The 12,229-nt window shown below is 41.0% G+C and overlaps 1 protein-coding gene across 1 annotated transcript in view; it reads left to right on the top strand.

The window, feature by feature from the left end:
- TESK2 (testis associated actin remodelling kinase 2) overlaps positions 1 to 12,229 on the top strand; it is a 587,073-nt gene that overhangs the window by 447,997 nt on the left and 126,847 nt on the right. The window lies entirely within an intron of this gene.

The following is a 12,229-nucleotide window of genomic DNA, read 5'->3' as shown; positions in this document are numbered from 1 at the left end:
CTCTGTCTATTCTTTTTCACAAGCGTCTGGCAGAAGTTCCAGACGTTCAGACATTTTGTCAGGCTTTAGTTAGAATTAAGCCTGTGTTTAAACCTGTTGCTCCTCCATGGAGCTTAAACTTGGTTCTTAAAGTTCTTCAAGGGGTTCTGTTTGAAACCCCTTCATTCTATTGATATCAAACTTCTATCATGGAAAGTTCTTTTTCTGATGGCTATTTCCTCGGCTCGAAGAGTCTGAGTTATCTGCCTTACATTGTGATTCTCCTTATCTGATCTTTCATTCAGAAAAAGTAGTTCTACGTACAAAACCTGGGTTTTTACCCAAGGTGGTTTCTAACAAGAATATCAATCAAGAGATTGTTGTTCCATCATTATGTCCTAATCCTTCTTCAAAGGAACGTCTTTTGCATAATTTAGACGTAGTCCGTGCCTTGAAGTTTTACTTACAAGCGACTAAAGATTTTCGTCAAACATCTAGCCTGTTTGTTGTTTACTCTGGACAGAGGAGAGGTCAAAAGGCCTCGGCAACCTCTCTTTCTTTTTGGCTTCGGAGTATAATTCGTTTAGCCTATGAGACTGCTGGACAGCAGCCCCCTGAAAGGATTACAGCTCATTCCACTAGAGCTGTGGCTTCCACCTGGGCCTTTAAAAATGAGGCTTCTGTTGAACAGATTTGCAAGGCTGCGACTTGGTCTTCGCTTCATACTTTTTCCAAATTTTACAAATTTGATACTTTTGCTTCTTCGGAGGCTGTTTTTGGGAGAAAGGTTCTACAGGCAGTGGTTCCTTCTGTTTAAGTACCTGCCTTGTCCCTCCCTTCATCCGTGTACTTTAGCTTTGGTATTGGTATCCCACAAGTAATGGATGATCCGTGGACTGGATACACCTTACAAGAGAAAACATAATTTATGCTTGCCTGATAAATTTATTTATCTTGTGGTGTATCCAGTCCACGGCCCGCCCTGTCATTTTAAGGCAGGTATTTTTTAATTTTAAACTTCAGTCACCACTGCACCCTATGGTTTCTCCTTTCTCTGCTTGTCTTCGGTCGAATGACTGGATATGGCAGTTAGGAGAGGAGCTATATAGCAGCTCTGCTGTGGGTTATCCTCTTGCAACTTCCTGTTGGGAAGGAGAATATCCCACAAGTAATGGATGATCCGTGGACTGGATACACCACAAGAGAAATAAATTTATCAGGTAAGCATAAATTATGTTTTTCTCTCACGCGTTCCAGCAAACCCAGTGAAGGTTCAGGCCTTTCTGAAGTATTTCAGATCTAGAGCTTACAGGGGTTATTATACCAGTTCAGTTTCAGGAACAGGGTCTGTGGTTTTATTCAAATCTATTCATTGACCCAAACAAAGAAAATTCATTCAGGCCAGTTCTGGATCTGAAAATTTTTAACCGTTTTGTGAGAGTGCCAACTTTAAAAATGGTGACTAAGGACTATTCTGCCTTTTGTTCAGCAATATCATTATATGTCCACGATAGACTTACAGGATGCATATCTTCATATTCCGATTCATCCAGACCACTATAGGTTTCTAATAATCTCTTTTCTAGACAAGCATTACCAATTTGTCGCTCTTCCATTTGGCCTAGTGACAGCTCCAAGAATTTTTTCAAAAGTTCTCGATGCCCTACTCTCTGTAATCAGAGAACAGAGTATTGCGGTGTTTCCTTTTATGGACGATATCTTGGTACTAGCTCAGTCTTTACATTTTGCAGAATCTCACAAAAATCAACTAGTGTTGTTTCTTCAAAGACATGGTTGGAGGATCAATTTACCAAAAAGTTCCTTGATTCCTCAGACAAGGGTCACCTTTTTAGGTTTCCAGATAGTCAGTGTCCATGACTCTGTCTCTAACAGACAAGAGACGTTTAAAATTGGTTGCAGCTTGACGGCACCTTCAGTCTCAGTCATTCCCTTCAGTGGCTATGTGCATGGAAGTTTTAGGTCTCATGACTGCAGCATCGGACGTGATCCCCTTTGCTCATTTTCATATGAGACCTCTCCAGCTTTGTATGCTAAAGCAATGTTGCAGGGATTATACAAAGATATCTCAATTAATATCCTTAAATCCCAATGTTCATCTTTCTCTGACTTGGAGGTTAGGGAGCTGTCTGGGGAACTCTGACAGCGCAAGGGGTTTGAAATCTCAAGAGGCGAGGTTACCAATCAATATTTTGGAACTCCGTGCTATTTTCAGGGCTCTTCAGGTTTGGCCTCTGTTAAAGAGAGAACCATTAATTTGTTTTCAGACAGACAATGTCATAACTGTGCATGTGTCAATCATCAAGGCGGGACTCGCAGTCCCCTAGCTATGAAAGAAGTATCTTTGATACTTGCTTGGGCGGAATCCAGCTCTTGTATAATTTCTGCGGTACATATCCCAGGTATAGACAATTGGGAAGCGGATTATCTCAGCCGTCAGACTTTACATCCGGGGATTGTTTTCTCCATCCAGATGTGTTTTTTTCAGATTGTTCAGATGTGGGGTCTTCCAGAAATAGATCTGATGGCTTCTCATCTAAACAAGAAACTTCCCAGGTACCTATCCAGGTCCAGGGATCCTCAGGTGGAGTCAGTGGATGCGTTGGCAGTTCCTTGGTTTTACCAACCTGCTTATATCTTTCTGCCTCTAGTTCTTCCAAGAGTGATTTACAAAATAATCATGGAACATTAGTTTGTTTCTGGTAACTCCAGCATGGCCTCACAGGTTCTGGTATGCGGACCTTGTCCGGATGTCCAGTTGTCAACCTTGGCCACTTCCTTTAATACCAGACCTTCTGTCTCAAGGACCGTTTTTCCATCAGGATCTCAAATTGCTAAATTTGAAGGTATGGAAATTGAACGCTTAGTCATAGAAGTTTCTCTGACTCAGTGATTGATACTATGTTACAGGCTCGTAAATCTGTTTCTAGGAAAATTTATTATCGAGTTTGGAAGACTTATATTTCATGGTGTTCTTCTCATAAATTCTCCTGGCATTCTTTTAGAATTCCTAGAATTTTACAGTTTCTTCAGGATGGTTTGGATAAAGCTTTATCTGCAAGTTCCTTGAAGGGACAAATCTCTGCTCTTTCCGTTTTATTTCACAGAAAGATTGCTAAGCTTCCTGATATTCACTGTTTTGTTCAGGCTTTGGTCAGTATCAAGCCTGTCATTAAATCAATATCTCCTTCTTGGAGTCTTAATTTGGTTTTGAAAGCTCTAAAGGCTCGTCCTTTTGAGCCTATGCATTATTTGGATATTAAACTACTTTCTTGGAAAGTGTTGTTCCTTTTGGCTATCTCTTCTGCTAGAAGAGTTTCTGATTTATATGCTCTTTCTTGTGAGTCACTTTTTCTGCTTTTTCATCAAGATAAGGCAGTTTTGCGGACTTCATTTAAATTTTTACCTAAAGTTGTGAATTCTAACAACATTAATCCTAAGAATTCTTTGGAAAGATCATTACATTCTCTGGATGTTGTAAGAGCTTTGAAATATACTGAAGCTACTAAAGATTTCAGTAAGACTTCTAGTCTATTTGTTGTCTTTTCTGGTTCTAGGAAAGGTCAGAAAGCTTCTGCAATTTCCTTGGTATCTTGGCTAAAGCTTTTGATTCATAAGGCTTATTTGGAGTCGGGTCAGGCCCCGCCTCAGAATCACAGCTCATTCTACTAGATCAGTCTCCACTTCATGGGTTTTTAAGAATGAAGCTTCAGTTGATCAGATTTGCAAAGCAGCAACTTGGTCTTCTTTGCATACATTTACTAAATTGTACTGTTTTGATTTATTTGCCTCTTCGGAAGCAGTTTTTGGTAGAAAAGTTCTTCAGGCAGCTGTTTCAGTTTGATTCCTCTGCTTATGTGTTAATTTTTTTTTGTTTTTTTTTTTCTTTCATTTATGAGAAACCTTTTTTTTTGGTTGTGGATTTAATTTTTTCTGCGGAAAATGGCTGTTTATTTTTATCCCTCCCCCTCTAGTGACTCTTCTGTGGAGTACCACATCTTGGGTATTACTATCCCATACGTCACTAGCTCATGGACTCTTGCCAATTACATGAAAGAAAACATAATTTATGTCCATGAGACCCACCCTTTTTATGGTGGTTATATTTTTTGTATAAAGTACAATTATATTTCCCATTCCTTTTTTAATGCTTTTTTACTCCTTTTTTCTATCACCCCACTACTTGGCTATTCATTAAACTGAATTGTGGGTGTGGTGAGGGGTGTATTTATAGGCATTTGAGGTTTGGGAAACTTTGCCCCTCCTGGTAGGATTATATATCCCATACGTCACTAGCTCATGGACTCTTGCCAATATGAAAGAAATTAATCAGGTAAGTTCATACATAAATTATGTTTTCTTATTTACATTTATCATCAAATGTGCTTTGTTCTCTTGGTATTTGTTGTAAGCTAAACCTAGGTAGGCTCATATATCTATTTTGAAAGACTCCAAGGGCTTAGAAATTAGCATAAGGGTCAGTCTACAGAAGCTTAGATACAAGGTAATCACACAGGTAAAACGTATATTAATATAAGTGTTGGTTATGCAAAACTGGGGAATGGGTAATAAAGGGATTGTCTATCTTTTTAAACCAAGATTTTCAAGTTGACTGTCCCTTTTTAAAGGGACATTAAACACTAAATACATTTTATAAGCATAGTATTGAGGTGCTGCCATTTCAAAATGTCTTTTACTTCATCCGAGTGCAGATTTGTTTGCACATGTGCAGTAACTTCTTCAAAAACCTGCAGTGTAACTTAGGTTCCATAATGGAAGCAGCATGATTAGAGGGAGGAGCATGAAATGTATTTAGTGTTTAAAAGGGGTAGAAAGGTCAAAACTAAAATGTGCAGGGGTGTATTTCAATTTGAAATAGAATGTTTGCAATATATTTCCATTAGCAAAAAAGCTTGTAGTAAAACAAAACAAAATATGTGGCATATGCACATATCCTGTGAGGGCCTTTACACCAGTATTCAAACATCTAAACTTCTCAGTCACCAATAGCCTGTATGATGTTTGTCTTCACAAAAGAAATACACGACATCCCCAGCTATCTGAGAAGTTGCAGGGTTTCTAATGCTGGTGTACGGCCTTCACAGGATATGTGCGTATGCTGCAGAAAAACAGTAATAACTTTTATTAGAAGAATGTTTGCTCATGGAACTGTATTGGAAAAATGCTTCTATTTCAAACCGAAATGTCCCCATGCACATTTCATTTTTGACCTTTCTGTCTCTTTTTTTAATATCCCTTTAACAAAACGTTTTGGCAGTATCATCTCATCACCTCCAGTAAAAACCGTCACAGACAGGGTTAGGCTTGTGAAGTCTGCAGTGCCCTATTTTAATTCTAAGAATAAGAAGACCCACAATTTTCAGTTACATTTACTTTAAAGGGACATTCCGGTCAAATTGTAAATGCACATAGATGAATTACATCTTTAAATAGAAACATATTTGCAATATACTTGTTTTGGCAAAAATGCTTCTGGTAAAACTTATCACTGTTTTAGTGTTAACATTTTTCTCTGCATTTAAAGCATAGATATTGTCAGTTGACCAGCATTTTAAATACTGCAGCTGCTCAGCATGACAGTGGGGCTTGTATTATATCATCAATTAAGAAATTGAGTCATTACCAGATGATACAAGCACCTTAGGCTCTGAGCATATGCTGTATTTAAAATGCTGGTGCACAGTGCATACTTAAATACACTTTCTTCTGTTATGTGTGATCAGTCCACGGGTCATCATTACTTCTGGGATATAACTCCTCCCCAACAGGAAATGCAAGAGGATTCACCCAGCAGAGCTGCATATAGCTCCTCCCCTCTACGTCAGTCCCAGTCATTCTCTTGCACCCAACGACTAGATAGGATGTGTGAGAGGATTATGGTGATTATACTTAGTTTTTATGACTTCAATCAAAAGTTTGTTATTTTAAAATAGCACCGGAGCGTGTTATTACTTCTCTGGCAGAGTTTGAGGAAGAATCTGTCAGAGTTTTTTACTATGATTTTAACCGGAGTAGTTAAGATCATATTGCTGTTCTCGGCCATCTGAGGGAGGTAAAGGCTTCAGATCAGGGGACAGCGGGCAGATGAATCTGCATTGAGGTATGTAGCAGTTTTTATTTTCTGAATGGAATTGATGAGAAAATCCTGCCATACCGTTAAAATGACATGTATGTATACACTTCAGTATTCTGGGGATGGTATTTCACCGGAACTACTCTGTTAAAGGTCACTAATCCTTTTTAATAACTATTTATCATGTTAAACGTTTTTGCTGGAATGTAAAATCGTTTACATTGCTGAGGTACTGTGTGAATAAATATTTGGGCATTATTTTCCACTTGGCAGTTTTTTTGCTTTAATTGTGACAGTTTCGTTTCTCTTCACTGCTGTGTGGGAGAGGGAGGGGCCGTTTTTGGCGCTCTTTGCTACGCATCAAAAAATACCAGTCAGTTACTTTTATATTTCCTGCATGATCCGGTTCATCTCTGATAGATCTCAGGGGTCTTCAAACTTCTTTGAAGGGAGGTAAATTCTCTCAGCAGAGCTGTGAGAATTCTTATAGTGACTGTGAATAAAAACGTTGCTTTGTATTTTTTATGTCAAATTTAATTATTGTTATTTTACTAATGGGAACAAACCTTTGCTAAAAGTTTTGTTGTTTTAAAGTTTGATGCTATAACTGTTTTTCAGTTCATTATTTCAACTGTCATTTAATCGTTAGTACCTCTTTGAGGCACAGTACGTTTTTTGCTAAAAAAGATTATAACCAAGTCGTAAGTTTTTTGCTAGTGTGTTAAACATGTCTGACTCAGAGGAAGATATCTGTGTCATTTGTTCCAATGCCAAGGTGGAGCCCAATAGAAATTTATGTACTAACTGTATTGATGCTACTTTAAATAAAAGTCAATCTGTACAATGTGAACAAATTTCACCAAACAGCGAGGGGAGAGTTATGCCGACTAACTCGCCTCACGCGGCAGTACCTGCATCTCCCGCCCGGGAGGTGCGTGATATTTTGGCGCCTAGTACATCTGGGCGGCCATTACAGATAACATTACAAGATATGGCTACTGTTATGACTGAAGTTTTGTCTAAATTACCAGAACTAAGAGGCAAGCGTGATCACTCTGGGGTGAGAACAGAGTGCGCTGACAATGCTAGGGCCATGTCTGATACTGCGTCACAGCTCGCAGAGCATGAGGACGGAGAGCTTCATTCTGTGGGTGACGGTTCTGATCCAAACAGATTGGACTCAGATATTTCAAATTTTAAATTTAAATTGGAGAACCTCCGTGTATTACTAGGGGAGGTCTTAGCAGCTCTCAACGATTGTAACACCGTTGCAATACCAGAGAAACTGTGTAGGTTGGATAAATACTTTGCGGTACCGGCGAGTACTGACGTTTTTCCTATACCTAAGAGACTAACTGAAATTGTTACTAAGGAGTGGGATAGACCCGGTGTGCCGTTCTCACCCCCTCCAATATTTAGAAAGATGTTTCCAATAGACGCCACCACTCGGGACTTATGGCAAACGGTCCCCAAGGTGGAGGGAGCAGTTTCTACTTTAGCTAAGCGTACCACTATCCCGGTGGAGGATAGCTGTGCTTTCTCAGATCCAATGGATAAAAAATTAGAGGGTTACCTTAAGAAAATGTTTGTTCAACAAGGTTTTATATTACAACCCCTTGCATGTATCGCGCCGATTACGGCTGCGGCAGCATTTTGGATTGAGTCGCTTGAAGAGAACCTTAGTTCATCTACGCTAGACGACATTACGGACAGGCTTAGAGTCCTTAAACTAGCTAATTCCTTCATTTCGGAGGCCGTAGTACATTTAACCAAACTTACGGCTAAGAACTCAGGATTCGCCATACAGGCACGTAGGGCGCTGTGGCTAAAATCCTGGTCAGCTGATGTTACTTCTAAGTCCAAATTACTTAATATACCTTTCAAGGGGCAGTCTTTATTTGGGCCCGGTTTGAAAGAGATTATCGCTGACATTACAGGAGGTAAGGGCCACGCCCTACCTCAAGACAAAGCCAAAGCTAAGGCTAGACAGTCTCTTTTTCCTCTCACAAGAGTTCCATTCTTGGGGACTCTTATAGATTCTGTAGAAATGAAGATTTACCTGACAGAGGACAGGTTAACAAAGCTTCAAAATGCATGCCGTGTCCTTCATTCCATTCAACACCCGTCAGTAGCTCAATGCATGGAGGTGATCGGCTTAATGGTAGCGGCAATGGACATAGTACCTTTTGCACGCCTACACCTCAGACCTCTGCAATTATGCATGCTAAGTCAGTGGAATGGGGATTACTCAGATTTGTCCCCTACTCTGAATCTGAATCAAGAGACCAGAAATTCTCTTCTATGGTGGCTTCATCGGCCACACCTGTCCAGGGGGATGCCATTCAGCAGGCCAGACTGGACAATTGTAACAACAGACGCCAGCCTACTAGGTTGGGGCGCTGTCTGGAATTCTCTAAAGGCTCAGGGACTATGGAATCAGGAGGAGAGTCTCCTTCCAATAAACATTCTGGAATTGAGGGCAGTTCTCAATGCCCTTCTAGCTTGGCCCCAATTAACAACTCGGGGGTTCATCAGGTTTCAGTCGGACAACATCACGACTGTAGCTTACATCAACCATCAGGGAGGGACAAGAAGCTCCCTAGCAATGGTGGAAGTATCAAAGATAATTCGCTGGGCAGAGTCTCACTCTTGCCACCTGTCAGCAATCCACATCCCGGGAGTGGAGAACTGGGAGGCGGATTTCTTGAGTCGCCAGACTTTTCATCCGGGGGAGTGGGAACTTCATCCGGAAGTCTTTGCCCAAATACTTCGACGTTGGGGCAAACCAGAGATAGATCTCATGGCGTCTCGCCAGAACGCCAAACTTCCTCGCTACGGGTCCAGATCCAGGGATCCGGGAGCGGTTCTGATAGATGCTTTGACAGCACCTTGGAACTTCGGGATGGCTTATGTGTTTCCACCCTTTCCACTGCTTCCTCGATTGATTGCCAAAATCAAGCAGGAGAGAGCATCAGTGATTCTAATAGCGCCTGCATGGCCACGCAGGACTTGGTATGCAGATCTAGTGGACATGTCATCCTGTCCGCCTTGGTCTCTACCTCTAAGACAGGACCTTCTGATACAGGGTCCATTCAAACATCAAAATCTAACTTCTCTGAAGCTGACTGCTTGGAAATTGAACGTTTGATTTTATCAAAACGTGGTTTTTCTGAATCGGTTATTGATACCCTGATACAGGCTAGGAAGCCTGTTACCAGAAAGATTTACCATAAAATATGGCGTAAATACCTATACTGGTGCGAATCCAAACATTACTCCTGGAGTAAGGTTAGGATCTCTAGGATATTGTCTTTTCTACAAGAAGGGTTAGAAAAGGGTTTATCAGCTAGTTCATTAAAGGGACAGATTTCAGCTCTGTCCATCTTGTTACACAGGCGTCTGTCAGAAAATCCAGACGTCCAGGCTTTTTGTCAGGCTTTAGCTAGGATCAAGCCTGTGTTTAAAGCTGTTGCTCCGCCATGGAGTTTAAACTTAGTTCTTAACGTTTTACAGGGTGTTCCATTTGAACCCCTTCATTCCATTGATATAAAATTGTTATCTTGGAAAGTTCTGTTTTTAATGGCTATTTCCTCGGCTCGAAGAGTCTCTGAGTTATCAGCCTTACATTGTGATTCTCCTTATCTGATTTTTCACTCAGACAAGGTAGTTCTGCGTACTAAACCTGGGTTCTTACCTAAGGTGGTCACTAACAGGAATATCAATCAAGAGATTGTTGTTCCATCCTTGTGTCCAAATCCTTCTTCAAAGAAGGAACGTCTTCTACACAATCTGGATGTAGTTCGTGCCCTCAAGTTCTACTTGCAGGCAACTAAAGATTTTCGCCAAACTTCTTCCCTGTTTGTCGTTTATTCTGGACAGAGGAGAGGTCAAAAAGCTTCTGCTACCTCTCTCTCTTTTTGGCTTCGTAGCATAATACGTTTAGCCTATGAGACTGCTGGTCAGCAGCCTCCTGAAAGAATTACAGCTCACTCCACTAGAGCTGTGGCTTCCACTTGGGCCTTTAAGAATGAGGCCTCTGTTGAACAGATTTGCAAGGCTGCAACTTGGTCTTCGCTTCATACTTTTTCCAAATTTTACAAATTTGACACTTTTGCTTCTTCGGAGGCTATTTTTGGGAGAAAGGTTCTTCAGGCAGTGGTTCCTTCTGTATAATGAGCCTGCCTATCCCTCCCGTCATCCGTGTACTTTTGCTTTGGTATTGGTATCCCAGAAGTAATGATGACCCGTGGACTGATCACACATAACAGAAGAAAACATAATTTATGCTTACCTGATAAATTCCTTTCTTCTGTTGTGTGATCAGTCCACGGCCCGCCCTGTTTTAAGGCAGGTAAATATCTTTTAAATTATACTCCAGTCACCACTTCACCCTTGGTTACTCCTTTCTCGTTGATTCTTGGTCGAATGACTGGGACTGACGTAGAGGGGAGGAGCTATATGCAGCTCTGCTGGGTGAATCCTCTTGCATTTCCTGTTGGGGAGGAGTTATATCCCAGAAGTAATGATGACCCGTGGACTGATCACACAACAGAAGAAAGGAATTTATCAGGTAAGCATAAATTATGTTTTTGAAACCGCTATAGCTTTTTTTGCTAATACGTGTATATTACAAAAATGCTTCTATTCAAAACTGAAATGCATCCATGTGGATTCCAATTTTGGTTGGAATGTCCCTTTACCCATTTTTAAGTATATTACAAAGTTTGTTATGCATAATTAATTAAAAGCATTTGTGTCCATTTTAAAAGAATATTAAATGGTTAAATATTTTCTTCATAAATGGAAAGAGTCCACAGCTGCATTTATTACTTTTGGGTAATAAGAACCTGGCCACCAGGAGGAGGCAAAGACCCACCAGCCAAAGGCTTAAATACTCTTCCAACTTCCCCTCATCCCCCAGTCATTCATTGCCTTTCGTCCCAGAAGGTTGGCAGAGAAGTGTCAGAAGTTTTTCGTCTCTTATGGTGGGTAGTATTCTTCGGCATGGGACGGAAGTTTTAAGTAATCCTGTCAGTCTCTCAGTGAGGGCTTGGATGAAAGTTAGTCCGGAGATGCAGAAAGAGTCTTTATGCGAAACCATCCCTACTCATTTTAACAACTCCACCAGCAATCGGCATTGTCGAACTTCACTGCCTGCTTTCTTCTCTTAAGTCCATGGCAGAGGCGAGGCTACTATCCGTCACAAGGACTGTGTTCCTGTTCCACAGCGTAGATTCTAGTAAGATCGTTCCATTTTATTTCTTCATGAATGTACTGTAACTCATTTGTTCCTGAAAAATACAGGGTCTCAGTGGGACTCCTTTAGTATCTTGGAATCAAGGGTTAATATCTTCTGAGGGGGATTATTGAACAGGGTTTTTTTTTTAATCATGTTTATGTGATTCAATCTGCTTATGTGTAGTGTTAACTGGGCTCGTGGCCTTGGAACATAACGGCCTGTTGAAGTGATGAGACCTTAGGGTCGGGCTCATTTTTATTTGTTTTGGACTGTAGGGTTCACCTTGTGACCGGGCATGTTTTACGTTCTGGTCTCCCATTTCCGCATTCCTGACTGTGGGGACGGAGAGTTCTAGTCTGCTGGTGTCTGGTCCATAGGAGGTGGTGAGTGCCCCAGCCATTGTGGGTGTCAGGTGTCTTTTAAATTGTTTTATATATATATATATATATATATATATATAGTTCTTTTTTTTTTTTGGTATCATTTATCCAGTTATGGAGGATAATGATGTTGAGATTGTTCAACTTTCTGATTCAGATTTTTTGTCCTGTGAAGAATGCGAATTGGCCCCATTGACTCAGGTCAGTCAGTTATGTTCTTTAGGCCGTCCTAAAGCCTCTTGTTCTTCGGGCTCGGGGGATTCAAGGGACGGCTGAGCCATCCGCCTCGGGGGGGGCCTGTCCTCTGGGAGGCAAGTTCTCTACCGCTTCCTACTACTACACATGCGGGTAACCCAGGTTATGTGTTTCCCTCCTCGGAGGGTGGATTGTTCCTCCCAGAGGTTGTGGCACGTTTTCACTTTTACATACTTTTGGCGCTTGCGCGTCTACAAAGTCCAGATGTTTATTTGCGGTTGTGCTCGTGCCCGATTGCACCAGTTCTCTCGGCCTCTGGAGGGC

The sequence above is a fragment of the Bombina bombina genome, chromosome 10, assembly GCF_027579735.1.
Source record: "Bombina bombina isolate aBomBom1 chromosome 10, aBomBom1.pri, whole genome shotgun sequence".
Classification (NCBI taxonomy): Eukaryota; Metazoa; Chordata; class Amphibia; order Anura; family Bombinatoridae; genus Bombina; species Bombina bombina.
Note: the sequence above shows the minus strand (reverse complement) of the source record. Positions and strands in the feature narration are given on the sequence as shown.